Here is a 7,854-nt window from a genome sequence, read left to right on the forward strand (position 1 = left end):
ACAGTCCAACAAATGGCTCGTGCTATGCTGGATGAGTTTGGAGCTCCTGCAACTTTCTGGGGTGAATCCGCATATGCTGCGGTTGTTATTCTCAACAAAACAATTGTCCGAGTGAACAGCACTCAAACTCCTCATGAGCTCTGGTATGGTGAGACTCCTTCGGTAAAGCACTTCAAAATCTTTGGGAGCAAATGCTATATTAAGAATACTGATGAGCAACTTGGCAAACTTGAACCTAGAGCAGATGAAGGCATTCTTCTTGGTTATTCTCCACACAACAAAGCATATAAGTGCTACAATAAAAGACTTGGAAGAATTGTTGACAGCATTGATGTAGTGGTTGATGAAAAGGGATACATTCCTAGGCAAGTAAATCATGAAAATATCGAAGAAGATGAAGACTACCCTCAAAGACAGAATGATGAAGAAGAAGAACCTCAAGAAGCACTAGAGGAACATATAAGGATAGAAGAGAAGACTCCATCCCGGTACGTTCAGAAGAATCATCCAGAATCTCAGATTTTGGGGCAGAAAGAAGCAGGTGTACAAACAAGAAGAACAATTGCAGAAGCTTCAAGCTATTTGGCATTACTCTCCTCCACTAAACCACAAAATGTAAAAGAGGCATGCAAAGATGAATGTTGGGTCAAAGCAATGGATGAAGAACTTGAGTAGATCGAAAAGAACAACACTTGGGAGTTGGTTCCTAGACCAAAGGATAAGAATGTTATAGGGACAAAATGGGTCTTCAAAAATAAGTTGAATGAAAATGGGGAAGTAATTAGAAACAAGGCAAGACTTGTTTGTAAAGTGTATGCGTAGCAAGAAGGAATAGATTTTGAGGAAACTTTTGCTCTTGTTGCAAGACTTGAGGCCATCCGAATGTTCCTTGCTCTCTCAAGCTTTCAAAAGTTCAAAGTATTTCAAATGGACGTGAAATCAGCCTTTCTAAATGGAGACTTAGAAGAAGAAGTATACATTGAGCAGCCAGATGGTTTCATTCTTGGAAATGATCCAAATCTTGTATGCAGACTAAAAAAGGCTCTCTATGGTCTTAAACAAGGTCCAAGGGCTTGGTACTATCGTTTGGACAAATATCTTCATCAAAAAGGTTTTTCAAAAGGATTAGTAGATAGCAATCTTTATATAAAAATTGAAAATGACAAATTGCTAATACTTGTTGTGTATGTAGATGACATTATCTTTGGCAGCAATGAAGAATCTATGAGTCAAAGCTTTGCCTTGGTGATGCAGAAGGAATTCGAACTGTCCTTGCTTGGAGAATTGACATATTTTCTTGGCCTGCAAATCCAACAAAAGGAAGGAGGGATCTTCTTGTCTCAAACCAAGTATCTCAAGTAGATTTTGAAGAAATATGGCATGGAAGATGCAAAACCAGTATGTACACCCATGGTCACAGGATGTAGCCTCAGTGCAAATGATGAATCAGCAGCAGTACATCAACCAACCTACAGATCTATGATTGGAAGTCTACTTTATTTGATAGGTACCCGACCAGACATCATGCATGCAGTGGGAATAGTTGGAAGATTTCAGGCAAATCCAAAGGAAACTCATCTTCAGGCAATAAAGAGAATCTTCAAATATCTTCAAGGGACTCAAAATTATGGCTTATGGTATCCTAGAGATACAGATCTCACACTTCATGCTTATACTGATGCAGATTGGGCCGGAAGCGTGGATGACAGGAAGAGCACAAGTGGTGGTGCATTCTTTATGGGTTCCAGATTAGTATCTTGGTTCAACAAGAAACAGAGTTCGATTGCCTTGTCTACAGCTGAAGCAGAATATGTTGTTGCTGCATCTTGCTGCACTCAACTCCTTTGGATGATGCAGACCTTGCAAGATTTTCAAATCACTTGTACACCACCCATCTCCATCTTATGTGATAATACAAGTGCAATCAGCATTTCAAAGAACCCAGTCATGCATTCAAAAACCAAGCACATACCAATCAAGTATCACTTTCTCCGGGAACAAGTGCTTGAACAAAAGGTCAAGTTGGAGTATGTTCCTTCTAAGGAACAGGTTGCTGATATACTCACCAAACCATTGCCTAGGGAGACCTTTGAATACCTCAGGCAAAAGCTGGGGGTTGTTGATGCATCATCTTGTTGTTGAATCTCTTCTGATTGTTGGTTGTACGCAAGGTTCATCTGAAGTATATCCGTACATGTGCTGGGTTGCGGATTGGTCAAAGATCGAATGGCACAGGTTCAGGGGGAGCATATCATGCATTGTTGGCATTATGGAGGAAGTACAGAAGGAGATCATGGATGCTGGTCAGAATATTGCTGCAATACGTCTCTATCTCTTTCATGGTTATTTATGGTGTTTGATGGATTATGGTTCTTCTTTGCAGATTTGGTTTATAGTCAGGGGGAGCATGTTCTTAGGGGGAGCATAACCCTTTGCCCTTGATGTGAAAGGGGGAGAGTGATTGGTTGTTGTTGCCATCAAGTCCAAAGGGGGAGATTGTTGGCATTATAATACATATGTTGTACTTGATGGTAACCCACTCATCTCAGATGATAAATTATAGTGCAGCAAAGTTCACGCACTTTCATGAAGATAAAAGTTTCTTTCATGAAGATAAAAATTTCTTTCATGTAGAGAAAAGTTCACGCACTTATATGCAGAGAAAAGTTTATTTCATGTAGAGAAAAGTTCACGCACTTTTATGCAGAGAAAAGTTTATTTCATGTAGAGAAAAGTTCACGCACTTATATGCAGAGAAAATTTTATTTCATGTAGAGAAAATTTCACGCACTTTTATGCAGAGAAAAGTTTATTTCATGTAGAGAAAAGTTCACGCACTTTTATGCAGAGAAAAGTTTATTTCCTGTAGAGAAAAGTTCACGCACTTTCATGAAGAGAAAAGTCCCTTTCATGAAGAGAAAAGTTCACGCACTTTCATGTTTGGCTCATGGTATTAGTCCGACATTTTTTGATCCTATGGTTTTGGTCTGTGGTATTGCATCCAAAAGTGTTGATCTCACGCACTTTCATGGTTGGTTCATGGTATTAGTCCTATAGTTTTTGATCCTATGGTTTTGGCTCGTGGTATTGCATCCAAAAGTGTTGATCTCACTCACTTTCATGGTTGGTTCATGGTATTAGTCCAACAGTTTTTTGATCCTATGGTTTTGGACCATGGTATTGTGGAAGGCCTAAGACTATAAAAGAGGAAGGAGATCATTTGGCAAAGTATCATCGAATAAATTGAATATCTAATAAGTGTTAGATCTGAAATATTTGTGATTGGGTTATGGTGCAGATCTGGATCTGAATGAAGGAGGAACCTTAGGGCATAAAGAAGGATAAGTTCTATTGATGGGTCATAATCTTTATGCTTGAATAATAGTATCTTTGCATGATTTTGATCTGTTATATGAGGCGCATGCTTGATCTATAAATCTGACAATCTGGGTTAATTAGTGTCTGAATATTTGAAAGAAGGAATTATCCTTTATAGATCTGCACACAGGTTTCAGTTTGTTGAAGTAGCGTATATCTTTAAATTATGATCTAGCTGCCTCTATCTATTGCTGCAGTATTCTGGGTTCAGAATTTGGTGTGTGGTTATTGTTACTGTGTTCTGGGTATAGCTGTCAGAGAAGTGTTTACTTGATTCAGTGCTAATTGGGAAAAGGAGATTGTTTGATGCAGATATACTTGATGATTGATTGATGTTCATGGATCCAGTCTGAAAATTTATGAAACATGGTCCCTGGAAGAAAGAGAAGGTTGTAGCCTTTAGTAGGCCAGAACCTACGTACTAGTATCTTGGCTAGTACAAGAGCTAAGGGGGTTGTAGCTCCCTTCCAGGAGAAGCTGGAGTACGAGAGAGGGTTGTAGCTCTCTGCAGGTTGTAGCCTACGTACTGGTAAAGGACTGCACCAGTACAAAATCATTGTAAAAGGAGTTTCTAATTGAAAGAAGATAGAGACATATTGCAGCAGGTGGTTTTCACCCACATTGGGTTTCCACCTTATATCGGTGTTCTTTTGTGTGACTATTTGCTTTTCTTGTTCCTGCTCATTATTTTATGATACTGACATACAAGGTAATGATCAATATTTGAAGAATTATTCAAAGTATAATAAGGAAGATAGATTGAAAAGAATTTGATAATACTGATTCACCCCCCCCCCCTCTCAGTATTATTTCCAACACACATGGAAAAAATAGGAAAGTAGTTGATGTTTAGGATGTTGTAGCTTTTTCTATCTCCTTTCACACAAGTTCTTCATAAGATGTACAAGCCTCATAGAGACAACCTCTCGGTTGATTGGATATCAATTCCTAGGGCATCTAAGATGAGTGATTTTGAAGATTATCTAAGGGTTTTTTGCTGCACTCCATATGTCACGTAGTTTGAAAAGAGATAATATATGGGCTTGGTTCAATAGTCCTTCATCAAGGTAAACCCAAAAAAATACATAGATCTAAATACTCAGGGGGTAAATATCAATAATCACAAAGAAAAATGTCTTGGTTATGGTGGCCGACAAACAACAATAGGTACCTTAACATTTTTGTTGTAGTATAGATGAAAAAGAGGAAGAAAATGAGGGAATTGATGCAAAGGGATAGACAGAACATAGAATCCTAAGAAAAAATATCTAGCAAAAATATGGAAGAGTAAGGAGATGAAAATGTAGAAAGAGTGATGTTCCGATGCGTGATCATTGATATGTGGTCATCCATATGATGGATTCTCTAGTGTGTGATCACTAATCTCCAATGTCATAGGACGTCTGAGATGCGATTGTCGATATTATGATGCTCTTATGTTGCGTTGCGTTCGTATGCCTAACCTCCGATATGCGATCTTCGATATTCTTTCCTTCCTAAGGCTTGAATCCTTGAAACATCAGCATACCATATATTTTAATCCAATAGTCCATTTTTGGACTTCCACCTATCGTTGGAAATCTTACTCATATCACTTTCCAATGGAGAGGGTCTAATTCACAGTTTTAGTATTTTTTAGGCTTGGAAGATGACTGTAAAATTCTCAGCTCATTTACTCTTTGGACAACAGAAAGAACATTGCGTAGTAGGTGACAACATTGGCTCCAACTCGGGAGATTTCCTTCCTGACAAGGTGCTGAGAACCTGCATTCTATTGGCCTTCGCCATTGGACATGGACTCCAAAATATATTGAATCTATAAAGACAAAAAATCTCCATGGAAATTTATTTTTGAGGGTTCCTTTCCTCATAATACTGAAATGAAACAATATAAACTCTAACGACTGGAAATTAAATGCTCAACTAGTGATATTACCAATATACAACTCATACTTATGCATAGGGCTCAATTCACCAGAGTGAGGTCAACCTTCCAATAGTACCAGGTCTGCATTTGGGTGTTGGACCTAATGCCTCCATGTTGCTAATATTTAAAAATAAAAACAAGCATGCACGATGAAAAATCTTTGGACAGAAAATTTGATATTTCCCCCAACTTGATTGTTGATGATCAACTTTTTTAATCTCCTCCATGAACCTTATAATTGGGTTGTGTTCTTGAAAATTAGTAACTAAAATAAGCATGTACCCCATAAGAACTTCAGACCAAAAAATTGATACATACCTTGGAATTGATGTATATTGTTGCATACCAAAGAAAGATGCCATGTAGTTAGCTACTGGATCATAGAACTGGTGAGAGAAATTTATATCCCTTTCTCTTTCTTGAGAAGTTTTCATGGAGGAATATTTCTGCGACAGAGAGCCATAGACATTACTTGGCTCCTCAACTTTGGGCCCCTCTTGAAGAATTTATTGTTGGTCAACTTCTCCCCACTTATTTGTAAGAAAATCACTTTGAAAGTATGGAACCATCTCATACTCCTCTAAATCATATGAATCATAGATTGGAGAAGGTTCTTGAACTTTATCTCTAGGTGAATGATGTGAACCATAAACTGGGGACTCCTTGTTAACCTCATGGTGGACCTCTTTTTTTTGCATCTTCCCATGACTTGGACTAGTGTAGTCTTGCATTACTCAACATCCCATAAAAGTCATATGAATAATAAGAAGGAGAATCATACAATTTGGTAGAATAAGATATCTGAAGGTTTATTTGCAGCTTGATAATGTATCCTTCTTCCTTTTCTTGATCGCTTGGTGATGCTTTTTTATGCAAGTATATGTTTTCTTGGAGTTGATCCCCACAAACATATTCAACAGGATCATTAACCCCAGAAATATTTTCAACATTAAAATGTGCAGAACAACCTTCAAACAAAGCACCTCGTCGATATAATCTTTTGCAAAAATGATTGAATGGTATGTGAAATCTATTTAAGGAAGATATGCTACCATGAGGAATTGTTTTGTACTAAAGTCTAGCATCTCCCTTTAAAGAATACATGAACAATTTCATTTTCACATATTCCAAAACAATACCCAGTTGTTCCATGCATTCATGAAAATCCTTGAGGTGTTGGTCCATGCTTCTATTTGTGTTTCCACTGAAGCTAGGAAAATTGGTATGCCATTCATGAACTGAGGGAACATGATGGGGATAACCAACAACAAAAGAAAAAACTAGTGGGGAAAATTTATTGCCCAAGAATGCAAGAATGAACATTTTGGAAACCCCTTGAGGTGAGTGATCTCAAGTTAAAATGTACGAGAATTTTAATTTTGTTTAGCATCAGAGCCAGTATGAGGCCTCTTGAAATCTAGGATGACAAAATAAGGATATAGACAATGGATTTTCCAGTGTTTTTACAATAAGATTCAACTAGTGGAGTCGCGAAGATGTTTACAATAAAATTCTAACAGTGGAGTTGCCAATGTGAGAGATGAGATCTTCAACCCAAAATTCCCTTTCTCACCCGACAGAGGGAATGTAAAAATTTTCGTACCTAAGGAAAAATATTCTCATTCATTCCCTGACAACGACACCCGAAAGGTGTCCTAGGTTTTTCTATCTCCTATCACATAAGTGCTTCAGAAGATGTAGAAGCCTTCTAGATACAACCTTTAGGTTGATAGGAGACTAGTGCCTAGGGAATCCAAGATGAGTTCTTTTGAATATTATCTAAGGGCTTTCTGCTACACTTCATATGTCACGTAGTTTGAAAAGAGATAATTTAGGGCTTGGTTCAATAGTCCTTCATCAAGGTAAACTCAAGAAAAGACATAAATCTAAATACTCAGATGTAAATATGGTTATTCTCAAAGAGGAATGTCTTGGTTCTAGTGGCTGACGCGCAACAATAGGAAGCTTAACATTGTCATTGTAGTATAGATGAACAAGGGGAAGGAAAGGAGGAAAATCAATGGAGAGGGCTAGACAAAACACAAAATCCTAAGCAACAATATCCAACATAAATACGGAGTGAGGAGATGAAAATGCAGAAAGAGTGGAGTGTGAATTAAGGTCTCAAACTCTATGCCTCATGAATAAATTTGTGAGAAAATAACATTAATTAAATATTTGTACATTACATGTATTGTAAGCTATCAAATAACACAATCAAATATGTAGTTAACATAGATATTGTTACTACTTAGCAGCAAATATACAACCATGAATGAGAGTGAAACCAACAACTTGAATCCAGTATTTAAGAGGATTAAAGACATACATGAAGTGATAAACAAAGGGGAAACATACTACGCATTGCTCTTAATGGAATCAAATAAATAGTTTCATTACTCCTTCAAGATGGCATCCAAATCACTAGTACATTATATTTAGCAATTGTATCGCTCAAGTCCCTCATGAAAAGAAAAAATGAACCAAATTGGAACCACAAAATTCTGGCATCTTGGATTCGAAACCATTGTTAAGTGTTTCTTCCCTCT

Source organism: Pinus tabuliformis, chromosome 4_2 (genome assembly GCF_031772625.1).
Source record: "Pinus tabuliformis cultivar Carrire ecotype Pingquan chromosome 4_2, CPIR1, whole genome shotgun sequence".
NCBI classification, from domain to species: Eukaryota; Viridiplantae; Streptophyta; class Pinopsida; order Pinales; family Pinaceae; genus Pinus; species Pinus tabuliformis.